This window comes from Macaca fascicularis, chromosome 13 (genome assembly GCF_037993035.2).
Source record: "Macaca fascicularis isolate 582-1 chromosome 13, T2T-MFA8v1.1".
In the NCBI taxonomy this organism is placed as follows: domain Eukaryota; kingdom Metazoa; phylum Chordata; class Mammalia; order Primates; family Cercopithecidae; genus Macaca; species Macaca fascicularis.
Window position 1 is genome coordinate 9,393,583 of NC_088387.1, and position 21,329 is coordinate 9,414,911.

Consider the following 21,329-nt stretch of genomic DNA (forward strand, 5'->3'; position numbering starts at 1 on the left):
CAGAGATTTATTTCCTCACAATTCTGGAGGCTCCAAGTCAGAGATTAAGGTGTGGGCAGGGTCGATTCCTCTGAGGCCCCTCTCCTTGGCTTGTAGATGCCACCTTCTCCCTATGTCCTCACATGGTCTTCCCTCTGTGCATGTCTGTGCCCTAATCTCCTCTTTTTATAAGGACACCAGTCACACTGGATTAGGGCCTATGCCAATGACAAGCTTTAACCTTAGCTTGTTAAAGACCGTATCCCCAAATACCACCACATTCTGAAGTACTGGGGGTTAGGACTTCAGCGTGGGAATTTGGTGAAATACAATTCAGCTCATAATAGCCTCCGCATCAGTAGAAGCACAGCTTCCATCAAGAGTTTTAAAATAACAGAAGTTCAGATTTGTATACACAGGTATATAAATGAAAGGGATCAACCTGGAGGACATTATTAAGTGAAATAAGCCAGGCACAGAAAGACAAATATTGCATGATCTCACTCATAAGTGGAATCTCAAAAAGTTGCCTTAATAGAAATAGAGAGTAGAATAGTGGTTATCAGAGCCTGGAGAGGGGAGGGGTAAGGGGAAACAAAAGAGGTTGATCAATAGATACAGAGTTGTAGTTAGGATGGAAGAATACATTGCGGTGTTCTATTACATAGTACGGTGACTATAGCAAATAGCAATGTTCTGTATATTTCAAGATGGCTAGAAGAGAACATTTTGAATGTTATCACTACAAAAAAAAATGATAAATGTTTAAAGTGATGAATGTGGTAATTACCCTGACTTAATCATTTATACAATGTATACATGCATTGAAACGTCACACTGTATCCCATAAATATGTTCACTTATTATGTCAATTATACATAAAAAGTAATTAATTAAAAAAGAAAAAAATGGGAAACAGACTCTATCCAGACCCTTGAATACTTTCACTGAGGTGAAGCTGCATGCTCTGTGACTGTTCCCCAGTGCAGAATAGACACTCACAGTCTGTAGACAAGTTAAAATCAAGCAGAGGTGAGGGCTATTATACCACCAGTGGAATTGATCAGTGTGATATACTTGTTGACTCAACTCACGAAGGTTGGATAACATAGACCAACAGAAATCTGCTTGAACCTGGGATCATCCAGGCCAGAGAGGAGGCTGACGAGTTGCCGTGGTCCTTGGGTGACTTGACCTAGCACTGAACTCTGTGACCTATCAATCCATGAAAAGACAGAAGGAAATATTTCACACACGCAGTTCCACACCATGCCTCCGTGAGTTCAGTGACAGATAGAGCTGCCCTTTCCCACTGCCTTCCCTGGGAATTTTCTGTGAAATACCTAGTCCATAGCTGCTTTTTTGCACCGTGGCTATGTCACCCCTGCCCTTGTGCCAGAGCAGATTGAGTTAAATATTTAACTCATTTCTATTTTAAAATGTGTTAACTCAATAAGTTTAGATGCATATTCATGATTCTTTCAAATATTTTCTCTTTTGGGCTCCTTCAGACTCTCGTTTTGGGATTTGCTAAATATGTCAGCCCGAGGAAGGTATTTGAGCAGCATAGTTTCATTAGCTATTGGTCACCACGTCGCTTGAGCATGAAGCTTTCAAAGAAAATTAAAGTGAAAGAAAAAAAAAGATCTAGTATTGGTTATTAACTCCACCTCAGGGTGACTTCTCTTCAGGGGCAATTAAATAGCAGCTCTGGGCTGTTAAGTTTAGTGGCTTTACTTGTAGGTGGCACACTCTTCTTCAAGGACAACCTCCATTCAGATCTGCTTTGATTTTTATCTGATGACACTGAGGCTGCCTCTGCAAAACCAGATTTTGTTTGAAATTGTAGATGTGACCACATCTACGTGCTCTGACCTTTCTTCTTTAAGAATCAAGTTTTGCATTACCAGGTAAATGCCCTTTCAGTGGAATTTTCATGGAACACTGGGGACATCCTGTGGTCAGCTTGGTTTAAGGCAGCCAGTCTTTTCAGCAACAATCGTAGGGAATAAAGAAATAAATGTCCCACACAAATCCTAGTTTATTTTGCAAGAACAAGAAGATAAAAGAAAAAGAAAAGAGAAAAGAAATACATTCTTGTTCTTAATAATCTTTGCAATATAAACCTCTCTTTTTTTGAGCAACGCAGTTTTTCAGTGAACGTGGACTGAGCAATTATTTTTGTTAAGGACAGATATTTTCCTGAAACAAAATACAGCTTCATCAGAATAGAGGAAGAGTGCCATGACATCAGGCGTTGCTCCGCGATCATACCTGGTTCTTACCATCTGCTACTGTAGGTTCCCTGTGCCTTGGCTCAACTTCTGGTCCTCGCAGGAGACAGCCTTCTGCAAAAACGCACACAGCATGGCTTAAAGGGAAAACAGTGGGTATTTTGGCAGTTTTACACCACAGATAGTGCACCAGTGACACTAAATTGAAGTCGTTTAGTTGTAAATGTGATATTACATTTGACGGTTTCCACTGGCAAAGCACTGAGCTGCCCACGTTGAACAGAGGCAAAGAAATGGAACTTGGGGAGCAAAGACAGTCACCAGAGTAGCAGACCAAAGGGGCTTGTAAAAGCGTTTGTCAAGTCATTTAGAATCATAACTCAACTCAACACACACGGTACCAGGAACAGCCAGCTCAGTTTCAGCAGTGGAAGGCAGGCAATGGAGTTTATGTTATTCTTCTGTTTATTAAAGACGGATGGGAGCACTTGACAGAAAAATCAAACTTCTGGTCATGGCTCATTAATCCCTGTTGTATCTGTCAGGGGTATGTGTTTGGAGTTCCAACAAGCCTCTAGAAGGAAGATCACGGCTGAGCTTTGGTATTTTCTCTAATTTTGAATGGAAAGAGATGCCAATCACCCAGAAGGAGAAATAGAATACGAGGTTATTTTTAACTCACTTACTTCAGTGGTTATTAAACATAAGTGAGCTGGTTTAAGATAAAAATGATTATGGTTAATAATTTTATTGCCAATTTTTGTCATAGGGCTTTCTTCAGGAGAAGCAGCAAGGTAAAAACAAATGTGGAATAAAGCCAGATATTATGGCTGTTCTAGGAAAAGCTCAGCTTTTGGAGATAGATCTTTGGGTGAACCTGTGCAGACTCTGTGTGTGCCTGTGGTCACTGAAGTGCAGCTTCTATCAAATTGTCTCCGGCCTCCTCAGCTGTAGATGGAGATAAGACCCTGGTCTACCCAGACTGTTTACATCAGCCCAGAAGACAGAAGCAGCGCTATTCTGATCCCTCTGTTGGAAACAATGGTTCTTTGTGAGAAGATGTATGTTTCAAAGCCTCCACTCTGTGCTGGCTGCACCAGCACAGCTGATCAAGACCACAGGACCGGAAGTGTAGGTTTTCCTGCTGACTCAGGGCCTGGGCTCTAAGATCCACATTTCTGATTCTCCCAAAACCTCAGGTTTCTTGTGTGTAAAAGGTGCATCATTGACACTCATTTAACACATACCTTGGAGGATTTCTTAAGGATTAAATGAGATAAGGCACATAAGTACTTAAACACAGCACATGGTCCATAGGTGGAAGCACTTGTAAACGTTGTTCTTGGGGTTGCTATTAGTAATATCATCATCTCCATCCTCAGAGACAGTGTCATTTGCTCTAGGTTGTGATCCTCCACACAATATCCTCAATCCGCTTGGCAGGAGTAGCTGGGAGGGACAAGGAGAGGTTGGAGAAGGGTCCTGCCAGCTCAGCTTATCCCACTGGTGGGGGCAATGACTGAATTAATACTTTTGAACTCCATTCTGGGCTAGGTGCTGTGAATGATACAGAGAAGTTTTAAATGTCATCTCTGCACTCAATAAACTTAAATCTAATCCATGTTAGTGGGTACAGGAAATTATCTGCACAGGCAATCTTAGGTCAATAGCTTTCAAGTAAAGTAGGTGAAACCCCTAAAGGGAGACTAGTGCTGAGTAGATCAAGAATTCAGGAGTAAGCGGGGAATCAAACCAAGCACCTGCTACACATTTGGGTTCACCCCTGGAAGCTAAGGATTAGCTGGAGTCATGCCTCTGAGGGCTTCCAACAGGGTCCAGGCCCTCCTTGCATATTCATGGTTCTTTTCAAATTTGGTTTTTTGTTTAGAAACACACACGGTTGGTCAGGCACAGTAGCTCATGCCTGTAATCCCAGCACTTTGGGAGGTCGAGGCAGATCACAAGGTCAAGAGATCAAGACCATCCTGGCCAACATGGTGAAACCCTGTCTCTATTAAAAATACAAAAATTAGCCGGCCATGGTGGTGTGCACCTGTAGGCTCAGCTACTCGGGAGGCTTAGGCAGGAGAATCACTTCAACCCCGGAGGAGGAGGTTGCAGCCAGCCAAGGTCGTGCCACTGCACTCCAGCTTGGTGACAGAGCAAGACTGTCTAAAAAAAGAAATAAAGAAAGAGAGAGAGAGAAAGGAAGAAAGAGAAAGAAAGAAAAGAAAGAAAGAAAGAAAGAAAGAAAGAAAGAAAGAAAGAAAGAAAGAAAGAAAGAAAGAAAGAAAGAAAAGAAAAGAAAAGAAAAGAAAGAAAACACACACACACACACCAGGTCCCTTCCTTTACCTAATGACCTAATGTTCCCTACTGATGAAGAACGGAGACCAAATTGAGCATGAAGCCAGTCTGACATAGAAGTTAGAAGCTCTCATAGCCTCTCCCATTATAGTCTTTTCTTCATTCACGACCTAAACTCCAAGGAAATCCTTCTAGAAATAACTTCTGAGCACCCACAATGATGTGTATAAACCATGACACCAGAACTTGTGGTGTCGTACCCAGAGAGCATGGCTTCTCCATCAGGCAGCCTACATTCCAGGCAGCAAGGAGCTGAGTGTACACAAATGAGTCTGATGTAAGGCAGGAAATGTTAGGTGACGTACGTGAAAAACCAGCAAAACAGGACAGGGTTCAGAGCAGGAGACAGTGCTTCTCTTGAGATCAGTCAGGAAAGCTGTCTGAATTAAGGGGTTGTGTTTTAACCGGACCTCAGACGACAGTAAAGAGCCAGATGTGTGATAGAAATGTCTACCAGAGGGCTTCCAAGTGGAGGAACCAGCAGAGCAGAGGCTTGGCACCGAAACACTGTGTGTTAATGCAAGACGGAATACTGGGAAACCTACTAAAAGTCCGCTGGAAATCTTTGCTTGGTAAGGACAAACAAAAATATTTCAAGGAATGCTTTGTTCATCGTGTCCTGCTAATCTTGTCGGGACCATTTCATTCCACATGAAGAGGTGAATCCAGATTTGGGAATCTAATTGACCTTGTGGGTTTTCTTTATGTTGCAGCTCAAGTCTGCTTACGCCCCCACCCTGCTTACCCCCCCACCCCACTCCCACTCTCCCAAAGCCGGGGAACCTGAGGACTGTGAGAGCAGCCGCCTCTTAAAGGAGCATCTCGGCTGTGAGCCGTATTTTCAATTTTTATTAGCGTTTCTTATTTGCCCACAGCCCGATTTCTTTTAGGCTTGACATAATTTGCATGATTGAGTTAATCCAAGTGTGAAATGCAGTAGGGACCCGATTCAATGGATGGTCAGAACGGCAGCATTATTAGGACATAAAAGAGATGGGGCAGGGTGCTGCCCCCACATCTCCAGGTGCAAACAGACTACCACGGGGGACTCGCAGTGATCCTCAGGGCAGGAAAGTGCTCCAAAAGAATGAACTGTGTGCACTCGGCACAGGAGATGCATTCTTCAACGTCCTGCCCACAAAATATTTATCAGGCCAGGTGCCGTATTTGAGATCGGCAACAGACTCCCTCCATGTGGCATCAAAATCTCTCAGCCTAACTCCTCTAGAACTCCTTGTAAAAGAAATATTTGCACATATATATTAAATATATATGTACTTTTTATTTTAAAATAATTTTAGACTGCAGAAGGGTCATACGGAGAATCCCCATATACTCCCCACCCACCTTCCCATGATGAGAACGTCTTACACTACTATAGTACATTCGTCAAAACGTATAAATTAAAATCAATTCAGTGCTGTTAACTAAACTGCAGACTTCATTCAGATCTCCCCAGCTTTTTCACTGTCACTTTGTTCATTTTGAGAGATGTCACCCTACTCATTTTGGTAATTATCTTTAACCAACAGAAAACGTCATTATTGATTTCATTTTGCAACCTGCTGGCCTTGCTCGACCTCTGAGCTCATCAGGGTGCAAAACACGCTCCCCACACAGCCAAGCGGAGCCTCGGAGCCCCGGTGTGCACTTCACATCCTTGCTGGAATCTCTGGGGAGAACAGGCTTTCTGCTCAGCCCTTCCTGGAGCATTGAGAAGTCCCGAAAGCCAGTTCCAGGGAGCAGCTGTGAATTTGCTGGCAATCAGCAGCTTCTGGCTGTGGCGTGCTAGCTGTCCTCAGAGATCTTCACACCAAAAGAAAGACCTTCAAGAGTGGCACCAGGACATCAGAAACGGGGCATTTGGTGAGGATCTTACCAAGCAACGGTCCTTGCCTTTTCCTTTTTTATTGTAAACTCTTTCAATAGTAATAATTTAATCCCCTAGATCTTCTTAGTAATTGTTCCAAATAGTTCCACTGTTTCTGGTAAAATTTTGTTTAAAAATTTGATGTCAATGTTACTAAAATGTTGTCTTAGAATTCATGTTTAATAATCTTTAAATATTATTGTCCATAAAATAGACCTTATTTGTATCAAGAAATAAATGACATAGGACATTTCATTCACATTAAAGTCATAATTTAGAAAAACTGAATATTTTGTTGGCCAATTTGCTTTAAAATGATATATTGTCTCATCATTGGAAGACTGAATGTATGTTAACACACAATACAACAATTACACATTACTATGTCAAATATACAAGAATGCCTTTTTTATTCCTTGATACAGAGAAATCTTGCATGTTGCCCTTAAAATATCAGGAGCTTTATTTTTATAATTTTTGCTTTTTTTTGTTTCTCAATGACAAACTATGGGAGAAAGTTCATACTGATATTTGTTAACACTTTGCAACTAACACATTGAGAGTATAGTTTGACATTTTAAATTCCCAATAAGTAATAAGCCATGTTGGATACATTTAATCTTTTTCACATTGAATTTGGAAATACTGGCGACATGGTTGTGTGTGGATCAATGCAGATAGCTTTAAGAGGAATTTGCAGATGTGACCATTTGTATGCTTCTTGTTAACTACTTTACAACATCAGTGTCCTCTGTGCTTCTGTCTCTAGCCAAATGGACACATATAAGTTTAAACTTCACAATATGTAACGAAGAAGAAAAGTAAGTTAAACCACCCAGCGGTGGGGCATGTCTTGTCATTAGCACATCCGTGCGACCCAAAACTTCCCCAGACACACTCACTAGATAACTACTGGAGGGCTCACAAATTGTTTAAGGGAAAACACATTCGAAGAGTTATTTTATCTTTACATCCACTGAACAATCTGGTATTTCACATTCTAGACTGCGGGAAGGCCCGCAGAGAGGGGCCTTTGGACACCAAGGAAGAAGGAAGGGAAGAAACTGAAACAGAGAGACACAAACTGGACGTTTAATCCCTGGCTGCTGATGCACTCTCTTCGATTTCATCACCTTTGACTCCCTTTACTCCTGTGCTTCCTGTATCTGAGCAGCCTTGCCCTCTAAATTTACGAAGGCTTTCTACCAAAACTTTCTGACAGATCACTCCGTGTGAGGAAGACAGGTGGCCAGGTGAGGTGGAAAAGAGAACAGAGCAAAACTGATGTACTCAGGGAAAAAATCCTACCATAGACTCTATTCCATAAGGAAAAAGTATAACCCACTTAGTCTGGTGGGACTAAGGCTGGAACATACGTGGGACTCTGGATACGGAAGATTACTTTATCCCTTGTGATAGATACAATCCTACAACAATAAGCAGGGTTACAGTTTGGCATTTTGATTTTGTTTGTTTGTTTCATTTAATCCACAGAGAAGCCTGGGCTCTTATCTCAGTTCTGCTTTCCTGTTTCCAAAGACACAAATGAATAGTTGATTTTCCAGGTCTTACTGTGATCAAATTGTTAAAAACTATCTGGCATATTAGCATGTGATACAATTGTTGGCAAAAGGTACAATTTATCTTATAGGAGCTTATCTTCAACTTCTAGGGAGAGGAAGTGAATGGGAAAACATGTTTCAGAACAAACTGTAAAAGGAAGTTTTTATATTATGCACTGGTTAATTCTCAATAGACAGGTGACTTTGTGAAGTTCGGGTCTGATGGTCAATTTCCATCTGGTTTCGGAGCTGAGGTTGGGCTGTGGGTAGGAAGACAAATCATGGGCTCTGTCAGGAGACTGATGGGATCTGAACTTCCCAGGACTACCCCGCACTCTTCTATGACCTCCTTACTCCTCCATTACTTTAGGTTTGGGGCTAAAGCATTTTTAAGAGAACACAGCCCTTGCCTGTTAGCAGAAAGAACTATTAATAGCAGCAAGGCCTGCACCCTTCGCAAATCAGTCAACTCATAAACTCAGACCTATAAATGCTATTAAAAATTAAAAGCTCACAAGAAAGAAAAATATTTCCTTCCTTTTTCAAAAAAACTACTTTTATTATGGAAATATGAAATATATACAAAATTAGAAAGAGGAACAGGATGAGTCCCCATGTACCCATCTCTCAGCTTCAGTGATTGATTATCCATGTAAGGCCAGACATCTGCACCCCACTCACTCATCAGCCCCCCAACCTGCACTGGATTATTATCTTTTAGTTGTGGCAAAACCACATGTAACATCAAATTTACCCTAGCAGTGATTTTCAAGTGAACAGGACAATATTGTCAACCACACGCACACTGCTGTGCGACAGATCGCAGAACCCTCCATCTTGCATCTACACCCATGAACAGCGCCCGTCCCACCCCTCCTCCTCCCCTTAGCCCCGGCAGCCGCCATTGCACTCTCTGTTTATGAATTTGACTCTTTAAGAAACACTCACATAAGTAGAATCTTGAAGTATTTGCCTTTTGGTGTCTGGCTAATTTCACTTAGCCAGTGTCTTCAAGGTTCATTCATGTCGTATGTGACAGAATTTTCTTCTTTTCAAAGGCTCAATAATATCCCATTGCATGGAATATCTCACACACACACACACACACACACCATCATTTCTGTATCCATTCATCTGAGTATGGACATTTAGGGTGCTTCCACCTTTCAGCTATTATGAATAATGCTGCAATAAACATGGGTGTGCAAATAGGTCTTCGTGTTCCTCCTCCCTTCAATTCTTTTAGGCACATACTCAGAAGTGGGATTTCTGGATCATATGGTAATTCTATTTTTAATTTTTTTAATGTGCCAATAAAATTTTATTTACAAAAACAGGGAGCAACTCCTAACTTAAAAGAGACAAAACAATTTTGAAGAAGAACAAAATTGGGTGACTTACACTAACTGATTTCCATATTTGTTATAAAGATGCAATAATCAAGACTGTGATACTGGTGTAATGACGGACATATGGGTCAGTGAAACAAAATAAAGAGTCCGGAAAAGACTCATACATATGTGATCAACTAATTTTCAATGAATGTGTCAGTGTAATTCAATGGCAGAAACGATAGACTATCTGCATGCAAAAAAAAAAAAAAACCCTCCAATAAACCTTGATCCTTACCTCACATCATGCATAAAAATAAACATGAAATGGAACATAGACCTAAATATAAGAACAAAAATGGCCGAGCACAGTGGCTCACACTTGTAATCTCAGCACTTTGGGAGCCTGAGGCAGGCGGATCACCTCAGGTTGGAAGTTTGAGACCAGCCTGGCCAATATGGTAAAACTCTGTTTCTACTAAAAATACAAAACTTAGCCTGGTGTGTGGTACATGCCTGTAATCCCGGGTGCTTGGGAGGCTGAGGCAGGAGAAGCACTTGAACCCAGGAGGTGGAGGTTGCAGTGAGCCGAGATCACGCCACCGTACTCCAGCCTGGGTGCGACAGGGTGAGACTCTGTCGTCAAAAAAAAGAACCAAAAAAACAAAAACAAAAACAAAAAACAAAAACGAAAAACAGAAAAACAAAAACTGTAACTTTCTAGAAAAAAACCAAGAAAGTATATCACTGAAACATGATCCATAATAGAAAAAATTAGTAAATTGTATTTCATCAAAATTAAAAATGTTCCTTTTCAAAAGACATAAGAAAATGAAAAGGTTAGCCATTGGCCAGGAGAAAATATTTGCAAAACATATGTCTGATCAAAGATTTGTATCCAGAATATATAACAAACTATTACAATTCAAATATAAGCCCTTTTTCAAATCAATAATAGAACAAAAAGAGGGGGTGGTGGAAGATTTGGATAGACATTTGCTGAAGAAGATATGCAAATGGAAAATAAGTACATAAAAAGATGATCACATCATTAGTCACAGAGGAAATGCAAAGTAAAACCACAATGAGCTACTGGTGACACTCACCAGAATAGCTAATATTAAAAAGACTGACAATAGCAAGTGTTGTTAGGAATGTGAAGAAACTGGAACGCTCTTACATGGATGGTAGAAATGTAATATGATACAACCACTTTGGAAAACTATTTGGCAATATCTAAAAGATTAAATGTACACTTACAATACAACCCATTAATTTTACTCCCAGGCGTCTACCTAAAGAGAAGTGAAAATGTATGTGCACACAAAAGCTTCTATTCAAATGTTCACAGCAGCATTATTTATAATTGTAAAAACTAGAAATACTCCAAATGTCTATCAGCTGGGGAATAGATAAACAAAATATGGTCTATCAATATCAGTACAATTTTTTTTCTGTTATGGATCATGCTTTGGATATGTATTTTCTTGTGATTTTTCTAGAAATTTATAGTTTTGTTCTTTTTTAAATTATACTTTAAGTTCTAGGGTACATGTGCACAACGTGCAAGTTTGTTACATAGGTGTACATGTGCCATGTTGGTTTGCTGCACCCATTAACTCGTCATTTACATTAGGTATTTCTCCTAATGCTATCCCTCCCCCTGCCCCCAACCCCACAACAGGTGTGATGTTCCCTGCCCTGTGTCCAAGTGTTCTCATTGTTCAATTCCCACCTACAAGTGAGAACATGTGGTGTTTGGTTTTCTGTTCTTGCGATAGTTTGCTCAGAATGATGGTTTCCAGCTGCATCCATGTCCCTGCAAAGGACATGAACTCATCCTTTTTTATGACTGCATAGTATTCCATGATGTATATGTGCCACACTTTCTTAATCCAGTCTATCATTGATGGACATTTGGGTTGGTTCCAAGTCTTTGCTATTGTGAATACTGCTGCAATAAACATATGTGTGCATGTGTCTTTATAGTAGCATGATTTATAATCCTTTGGGTATACACCCAGTAATGGGATGGCTGGGTCAAACAGCATTTCTAGTTCTAGATCCTTGAGGAATTGCCACACTGTCTTCTACAATGGTTGAACTAGTTTACAGTCCCACCAACAGTGTAAAAGCGTTCTTATTTCTCCACATCCTCTCCAGTATCTGTTGTTTCTTGACTTTTTAATTACTGCCATTCTAACTGGTGTGAGATGATATCTCATTGTGGTTTTGATTTGCATTTCTCTGATGACCAGTGATGGATGAGCATTTTTTCATGTGTCTGATGGCTGCATGAATGTCTTCTTTTGAGAAGTGTCTGTTCATTCCTTTGCCCACTTTTTGATGGGGTTGTTTATTTTTTTCTTGTAAATTTGTTTAAGTTATTTGTAGACTCTGGATATTAGCCCTTTGTCAGATGGGTAGATTGCAAAAATTTTCTCCCATTCTGTAGGTTGCTTGTTCACTCTGATGGTAGTTTCTTTTGCAGTACAGAAGCTCTTTAGTTTAATTAGATCCCATTTGTCAATTTTGGCTTTTGTTGTCATTGCTTTTGGTGTTTTAGTCATGAAATCCTTGCCCATGCCTATGTCCTGAATGGTATTGCCTAGGTTTTCTTCTAGGGTTTTAATGGTTTCAGGTCTAACATTTAGATCTTTAATCCATTTTGAATTAATTTTTGTATGAGGTATAAGGAAAGGATCCAGTTTCAGCTTTCTACATATGGCTAGCCAGTTTTCCCAGCACTGTGTATTAAACAGGGGATCCTTTCCCCATTTCTTGTTTTTGTCGGGTTAGTCAAATATCAAATGGTTGTAGATGTGTGGTGTTATTTCTGAGGCCTCTGTTCTGTTCCATTGGTCTATGTATCTGTTTTGGTACCAGTACCATGCAGTTTTGGTTACTGTAGCCTTGTAGTATAGTTTGAAGTCAGGCAGCATGATGCCTCCAGCTTTGTTCTTTTTGCTTAGGATTGTCTTGGCAATGTGGGCTATTTTTTTGTTCCATATGTACTTTAAAGTAGTTTTTTCCAATTCTGTGAAGAAAGTCATCAGTAGCTTGATGGGGACAGCATTGAATCTATAAATTACCTTGGGCAGTATGGCCATTTTCACGATATTGATTCTTCCTATCCATGGGCATGGAATGTTCTCCCATTTGTTTCTGTCCTCTTTTATTTCACTGAGCAGTGGTTTGTAGTTCTCCTTGAAGAGGTCCTTTACATCCCTTGTAAGTTGGATTCCTAGGTATTTTATTCTCTTTGTAGCAATTGTGAATGGGAGTTCACTCATGATTTGGCTCTCTGTTTGTCTGTTTTTGGTGTATAGGAATGCTTGCGATTTTTGCACATTGATTTTGTATCCTGAGACTTTGCTGAAGTTGCTTATCAGCTTAAGGAGATTTTGGGCTGAGATGATGGGGTTTTCTAAATATACAATCATGTCATCTGCAAACAGGGACAATTTGACTTCTTCTTTTCCTAATTGAATACGCTTTATTTCTTTCTCTTGCCTGATTGCCCTGGCCAGAACTTCCAACACTATGTTGAATAGGAGTGGTGAGAGAGGGCATCCCTGTCTTGTGCCGGTTTTCAAAGGGAATGCTTCTAGTTCTTTGCCCATTCAGTATGATACTGGCTGTGGGTGTGTCATAAATAGCTCTTATTATTTTGAGATACATTCCATCAATACCTCATTTATTGAGAGTTTTTAGCATGAAGGGCTGTTGGACTTTGTCAAAGGCCTTTTCTGCATCTATTGAGATAATCACATGGTTTTTGTCATTGGTTCAGTTTATGTGATGGATTATGTTTTTGATTTACATATGTTGAACCAACCCTGCATCCCAGGGATGAAGCCAACTTGATTGTGGTGGATAAGATTTTTGATGTGCTGCTGGATTCAGTTTTCCAGTATTTTATTGAGGATTTTCGCATCAATGTTCATCAGGGATATTGGGCTAAAACTCTCTTTTCTTTGTTGTGTCTCTGCCAGGCTTTGGTATCAGTATGATGCTGGCCTCATAAAATGAGTTAGGGAGGATTCCCTCTTTTTCTATTGCTTGGAATAGTTTCAGAAGGAATGGTACCAGCTCCTCTTTGTATCTCTGGTAGAATTTGGCTGTGAAGCTGTCTGGTCCTGGACTTTTTTTGGTTGATAGGCTATTAAATATTGCCTCAATTTCAGAGCCTGTTATTGATCGATTCAGAGATTCAACTTCTTCCTGGTTTAGTCTTGGGAGGGTGTATGTTTCTAGGAATTTATCCATTTCTTCTAGATTTTCTAGTTTATTTGCATAGAGATGTTTATAGTATTCTCTGATGATAGTTTGTATTTCTGTGGGATCAGTGGTGATATCCACTTCATCATTTTTTATTGTGTCTATTTGATTCTTGTCTGTTTTCTTCTTTATTAGTCTTGCTAGTGGTCGATCAATTTTGTTGATCGTTTCAAAAAATCAGCTCCTGGATTCATTGATTTTCTGAAGGGTTTTTTGTGTCTCTATCTCTTTTAGTTCTGCTCTGATCTTAGTTATTTCTTGCCTTCTGCTAGCTTTTGAATGTGTTTGCTCTTGCTTCTCTAGTTCTTTTAATTGTGATGTTAGGGTGTCGATTTTAGATCTTTCCTGCTTTCTCTTATGGGCATTTAATGCTATAAATTTCCCTCTACACACACTTTAAATGTGTCCCAGAGATTCTAGTAAGTTGTGTCTTTATTATTCTCATTGGTTTCAAATAACATCTTTATTTCTGCCTTCATTTCATTATTTACCCAGTAGTCATTCAGGAGCGTGTTGTTCAGTTTCTATGTAATTGTGCAGTTTTGAGTGAGTTTCTTAATCCTGAGTTCTAATTTGATTGCACTGTGATCTGAGAGATAGTTTGCTGTGATTTCTGTTCTTTTACATTTGCTGAGAAGTGCTTTACTTCCAACTATGTGGTCAATTTTGGAATAAATGAGATGTGGTGTTTAGAAGAATGTATATTCTGTTGATTAGGGTGTAGAGTTCTGTAGATGTCGATTAGGTCTCCTTGGTGCAGAGCTGAGTTCAAGTCCTGGATATCCTTGTTAACTTTCTCTCATTGATCTGTCTAATATTGACAGTGGGATGTTAAAGTCTCCCATTATTATTGTATGGGAGTCTAAGTCTCTTTGTAGGTCTCTAAGGACTTGCTTTATGAATCTGGATGCTCCTGTATTGGGTGCATATATATTTAGGATAGTTAGCTCTTCTTGTTGAATTGATCCCTATACCATTATGTGATGGCCTTCTTTGCCTCTTTTGCTCTTTGTTGGTTTAAAGTCTGTTTTTTTTAGAGACTAGGATTGCAACCCCAGCTTTTTTTTTGCTTTCCATTTGCTTGGTAGATCTTCCTCCATCCCTTGATTTTGAGCCCATGTGTGTCTCTGCACGTGAGATGGGTCTCCTGAATACAGCACACCGATAGGTCTTGACTCTTTACCCAATTTGCCAGTCTGCATCTTTTAATTGGGGCATTTAGTCCATTTACAGTTAAGGTTAACATTATTATGTGTGAATGTGATCCTGTCATTATGATGTTAGCTGGTTATTTTGCCCGTTAGTTGATGCAGTTTCTTCCTAGCATTGATGTTTGGTATGTTTTTGCAGTGGCTGCTACCGGTTGTTCCTTTCCATGTTTAGTGCTTCCTTCAGGAGTTCTTGTAAGGCAGGCCTGGTGGTGACAAAATCTCTCAGCATTTGCTTGTCTGTAAAGGATTTTATTTCACCTTCACGTATGAAGCTTAGTTTGGCTGGATATGAAATTCTGGGTCGAAAATTCTTTTCTTTCAGAATGTTGAATATTGGCCCCCACTTTCTTCTGGCTTGCAGAGTTTCTTCCAAGAGATCCACTGTTGGTCTGGTGGGCTTCCCTTTGTGGGTAACCCGACCTTTCTCTCTGGCTGCCCTTAACATTTTTTCCTTCATTTCAGCCTTGGTGAATCTGACAATTATGTGTCTTGAGGTTGCTCCTCTCGAGGAGTATCTTTGTGGTGTTCTCTGTATTTCCTGAATTTGAATGCTGGCCTGCCTTGCTACGTTGGGGAAGTTCTCCTGGATAATATCCTGAAGAGTGTTTTCCAACTTGGTTTCATTCTCCCTGTTACTTTCAGGTACACCAATCAAACATAGATTTGGTCTTTTCACATAGTCCCATATTTCTTGGAGGCTTTGTTCATTTCTTTTTACTCTTTTCTCTCTAAACTTGTCTTCTCACTTTATTTCCTTAATTTGATCTTCAATCACTGATACCCTTTCTTCCACTTGATTGAATCGGCTATTGAAGCTTATGCATGTGTCACATAGTTCTCGTGCCATGGTTTTCAGCTCCATCAGGTCATTTAAGGTCTTCTCTACACTGTTCTTTCTAGTTAGTCATTTGTCTAATCTTTTTTCAAGGTTTTTAGCTTCCTTCCAATGGGTTCGAACATCCTCTTTTAGCTCAGAGAAGTTTGTTATTACCGACCTTCTGAAGCCTACTTCTGTCAGCTCATCAAAGTCATTCTCCATTCAGCTTTGTTCTGTTGCTGGTGAGGGGCTGTGATCCTTTGGAGGAGAAGAGGTGCTCTGGTTTTTAGAATTTTCAGCTTTTCTGCTCTGGTTTCTCCCCATCTTTGTGGTTTTATCTACCTTTGGTCTTTGATATTGGTGACCTACAGATGGGGTACTGGTGTGGATGTCCTTTTTGTTGATGTTGATGCTATTCCTTTCTGTTTGTTAGTTTTCCTTCAAACAGTCAGGTCCCTCAACTGCAGATCTGTTGGATTTTGCTGGAGATCCACTCCAGACCCTGTTTGCCTGGGTATCACCAGCGGAGGCTGCAGAACAGCAAATATTGCAGAACAGTAAATATTGCTGCCTGATCCTTCCTCTGGAAGCTTCATCCCAGAGGGGAACCTGCCTGTACGAGGTGTCAGTCACTCCCTATTGGGAGGTGTCTCCCAGTTAGGCTACATGGGTGTCACGGACCCACTTGAGGAAGCAGTCTGTCCATTCTCCAAGCTCAAACATTGTGCTGGGAGAACGACTGCTCTCTTCAGAGCCGTCAGACAGGGACGTTTAAGTCTGCAGAGGTTTCTGCTGCCTTTTATTCAGCTATGCCCTGCTCCCAGAGGTGGAGACTACAGAGGTAGCTGACCTTGCTGAACTGCGGTGGGCTCCACCCAGTTTGAGCTTCCCCAGCTGCTTTGTTTACCTACTCAAGCCTCAGCAATGGTGGATGCCCCTCCTCCTGCCAGGCTGCTGCATCGCAGGTTGATTTTAGACTGCTGTGCTAGCAGTAAGCAAGGCTCCATGGGTGTGGGACCTGCCATGCCAGGCGCGGGATATAATCTCCTGGTATGCCATTTGCTAAGACCATTGGAAAAGCACAGTATTTGGGCAGAAGTGTCCCATTTTTCCAGGTAACATCTGTCATGGCTTCCTTTGGCTAGGAAAGGGAAATCCCCAGACCCCTTGTGCTTCCTGGGTGAGGCAATACCCTGCCCTACTTCGGCTCACCCTCCATGGGTGGCACCCACTGTCCAATCAGTCCCAATGAGATGAACCAGGTACCTCGGCTGGAAATGCAGAAATCACCCATCTTCTGTGTCAATCACACTGGGAGCTACAGACCGGAGCTGTTCCTATTTGGCCATCTTGGGATGGAATCTTCTATTTTTAATTTTTGATGAAACTCCATGTTGTTTTCCACAGTGACTGCACCATTTTACATCTAACCAAAAGTGCATGAGGATTCCAACTTCTCCACATCCTCTCCAACATGTGTTATTTTCTGTTTTGTTTTAATAGTATCCATCCTAACAGGCATAAAGTGATATATCTTTGTGGTTTTGATTTACTTTTCCCTTGTAATTAATGATGTTGAACATCTCTTCCATATGCTTCTTGGCCATTTGTATATCTTCTTTGGAGAAATGCCCATTTAGGTCATTTGCCCATTTTTAAATCAAGCTTTTTGTTGTTATTGGGTTGTCAGAGTTTTAAAAATATATTCCAGTTATCATCCCCTTTTCAGATATGTGGTTGGCAAATATTTCCTCCCATTCTGCAGGTTGCCTTTCCACACTGCTGATTTCTTCCTTTGTTGAACAGAAGTTTTAAAGTTTGATGTAGTCCCATTTATTTTTACTTTTGTTGCCTGTGCTTTTGGTGTCATATTCTTAAATTGTTGCCAAATCCAGTGGCATGAAAGTTTCCTCCTATGTTTTCTTCTAAGAGTTTTATAGTTTCAGGTCTTACCTCCAGGTTTTTAACTAATTTCAAGTTAATTTTTGTGTATGGTATAAGAAAAGGGTCTAACTTTTTCCTTTTACATATGAATATATAATTTTCCTAACCAAATTTGTTAGAGAAATTATCCATTCCCCATTGTGTAGTCTTGGTATCTTTGTCAAGGATTATTTGACCACAGATGTGAAGGGAACATTTCTGGGCTCTCTATTCTCTTATATTGGTCTATATGTCTGTCTTTATGCCAGTACCATACTCTTTTGATTGGCGTAACATTGTAATATGTTTTGAAAACATTATGTATGAGGCCTCCAGCTTTTTTCTTCTTTCTCAGGATTATTATGGCTATTCAGGGTGTTTTGCAATTCCATTTGAATTTCAGGATTGTTCTTTCTGTTTCTGCAAAAAGTGACATTGGGATTTAGGTAGCAATTTTCTTTATGTTTATTCCTACATGTTTTGCTCTTTTTAATGAAATTGCAAATGTAATTGTTTTCTTATTTTCTTTTTTGGATTTTTCATTGTGAGTGCATAGAAATACAACCAATTTTTGTGTGTTGATTTTGTATTTTGCAGCTTTGCTAAATTTGTTTATCTGTTCTAACAATTTTTGTATGTGTGTATGTGTGTAATCTTTAGAGTTTCTACAAATTTGATCACATCATCTGTGAACAGAGGTAATTTTGCTTCTTTTTTTACAATTTGGATGCCTTTTGTTTCTTTTTCTTGCCTAATTGCTCTATAAGACTTCTAGTACAATGTTGAATAGGAGAGGTGAGAGTAAGTATCTTTGCCTTGCTCCTAACCTTAAAGGAAAGTTTTCCATGTTTCACCATTGAGTATGATCTCAGCTTTAGTTTTTTCATATATAGTCTTTATTATATTTATATATTCCTTCCATTCATATATAAGTGTTTTGTCATAAAAGTGTTGAATTTTGCCAAATGCATTTTCTACATCAATTGAGATCATCATGTGATTTTTATTGTTCATTCTGTTAATGTGGTATATTACATTGATTGATTTGTGTATGTTGAACCATCCTTGCATACTAGAGATAACTCCCACATGGTTTTGATGTATAATCCTTTTAATGTGCTGTTAAATTTAGCTTGTAAATATTTTGTTGAGGATCTTTGCATCAATATTCATCAACAATATTGGTCTGCAGCTTTCTTTTCTTGCACTATCTGCCTAGCTTTGGTGTCAGGTAATGCTGGCCTCATAAAATGAGTTTAGTAGTGTTCTCTTCTCTTCAATGTTTTTTGGAAAAAATTGAGAAGGATTGGTATGAATTCTTCTTTAAGTGTGTGTAGAATTCTCCAGTAAAACCATATGGTCCATATGGCTTTACTTTGTGGGGAGATATTTGATCAATGATTCAATCTTTTTACTAGTTATAGGTCTGTTCAGATTTAATATTACATCATGCTTCAGTCTTGGTATGTTATATTTTTCTAGGAATTTATTCATTTCTTCTATGTTATCCTATTTTGTTGTCATATAATTGTCCATAGTAGTCTCTTATTATCATTTTATTTCTGTGGTATCAGTTGTAATGTCTCTTTCATTTCTGATTTAAATTGGTTGAGTCTTCTCTCTTTTTTCTTAGCCTAGCTACAGGCTTGTCAATTTTGTTGATCTTCTCAAAAAACAAACTCATTTTTTAATTTTCCTGTTGTTATTCTATTCTCTATTTCATTTCTTTCTGCTCTAATCTTTATTATTTCATTTTTTCTTCTAATTTTGGATTTAATTTGCTTGCCTACTTCTAGTTTCTTGAGGTGTAAAGTTAGTTTATTTGCAAGTTTTGTTATTTCTTAATGTAGGTGTTTACCACTATAAACTTTCCTGTTAGTACTGCTATTGCTGCATTCCACAAGTTTTAGTATGCTGTGGTTTTATTTTTATTTGTTTCAAGATACTTCTAATTTCTCTTGTGATTTCTTCTTTGACTCATTCGTTGTTCAAGAGTGTGTTGCTTAATTCTCACATATTTGTGAGTTTCCCAGTTTTCCTTTTGCTATTAATTTTTAGTTTCATTCCATTGTGGTTGAAAAAGATACTTGATATGATTTAAGTCTTCTTAAATTTCTTAAGGCTTGCTTTGTGACCAAACATGTGATCTATCTGGGACAATGTCCTATGTGTGCTTAAGAAGAAAGTGTATTCTGGTTCTGGTGGATGGAGTGTCTGCATAGGTCTGTTAGGTCTAATTGATCTACAATATTGTTCAAGTCCTCTGCTTCCTTATTGATCTTTTGTCTGGTTGATCTATCCATTATTGAAAGTGTGGTATTGAAATGTATAATTATTGTGTTACTGTCTATTTTCTCAAGTCTGTCAATGTTTGCTTCATATATTTGGTTGCTCTGAAGTTAGATGCATACATATTTGTGATTGTTATATCTCCGTGGAGAATTGACCCTTTTATCATTACATAATATTCTTTGCCTCTTGTGACAAATTTTGACATAAAGTCTATTTTGGCTGATATAAATATGTTCACACTTGCTCTATTTTGGTTACTATTTGCATAGAAATATTTTTTCCATCTTTTCACTTCAGCCTAGGTGCATTCTTAAATGTAAAGTGAATCTCTATAGAAAATACATAGTGGCATCTTATTTTTTTAATCCATTCAGCCACTCTATGTGTTTTGATTGGAGAATGTAATTTATTTATTTATTTATTAGTTTACTTTAGTTTTGGAGATGGAGTCTCACTCGGTCACCCAGGCTGGAGTGCAGTGGTGCCATCTCAGCTCACTGCAACCTTCTCCTCCCAGGTTCAAGTAATTCTCCTGCCTCAGCCTCCCAAGTAGCTGAGACTACAGGTGAGCCCCACCACACCCATCTTATTTTTTGTATTTTTAGTAGAGACGAGGTTTCACCATGTTAGCTAGGATGGTCTCGATCTCCTGACCTCATGATCTGCCCACCTCAGCCTCCAAAAATGCTGGGATTACAGGCATGAGCCACTGAGCCCAGCCAATTCATTTACATTTAAAGTAATTACTGATTGGAATGACTTACTATTTCCATTTTGTTAATTGTCTTTTGTCTGTTTTGTAGTTATTTTGTCTCCTTTTTCCTCTCTTGCTGCTTTCGTTTGTGTTTTGTTGGTTTTTTTTAATGCTTTGATTATTTTCTTGTTTTCTTTTGTGTATCTACCATATGTATTTCCTTTGTGATTACTATGGGGCCCAAAAAAACATCTTACAGTTATCACAATCTATTTTAAGCTGATAACAATTCCAGTTGCATACAAAAACTCAACTCTTTTTCATCCCTCCCAACTTTATGTTGTTGATGACACAAATTAGCACCATCATCCCTCTGCATTTGTGGGTTCCACATCTATGCATTCAACCAACTGTAGGTCAAAAACACCTCCACAACAATAAAAATAAAATACAACAATAAAAATAATACAAATATTAAAACAATACAATATAGCAACTGTTTATAAAGCATTTACATGTAGTAGATTTAAGTATGAGTAATCTATTAACATATAGGTAATCTAGAGATAACATAAATCACACTGGAGGATGTGCATATATATGCAGTACTACACCAGTTTAAATAAAGGACATGAGCATTTATGGATTTTGATATCTGCGAGGGTTCCTGGAACCAATTTCCTGTGGCTACTGAGGGATGACTGTATTTTTATATTTTGTGTTTATTAACATAGTTTATAGTTGTAGCTATTTTTTATGCTTTCATAT

The 21,329-nt window shown here is 39.1% G+C and overlaps 2 long non-coding RNA genes across 4 annotated transcripts in view; one reads left to right on the forward strand and one right to left on the reverse strand.

Moving 5' to 3' along the window:
* Nucleotides 1-21,329, reverse strand: part of LOC141408309 (uncharacterized) — a 163,441-nt gene that overhangs the window by 69,568 nt on the left and 72,544 nt on the right. The window lies entirely within an intron of this gene.
* Nucleotides 4,928-6,733, forward strand: LOC141408310 (uncharacterized). The gene is made up of 2 exons (XR_012422002.1): nt 4,928-5,152; nt 6,113-6,733. It is a non-coding gene; the product is annotated as an uncharacterized lncRNA (long non-coding RNA).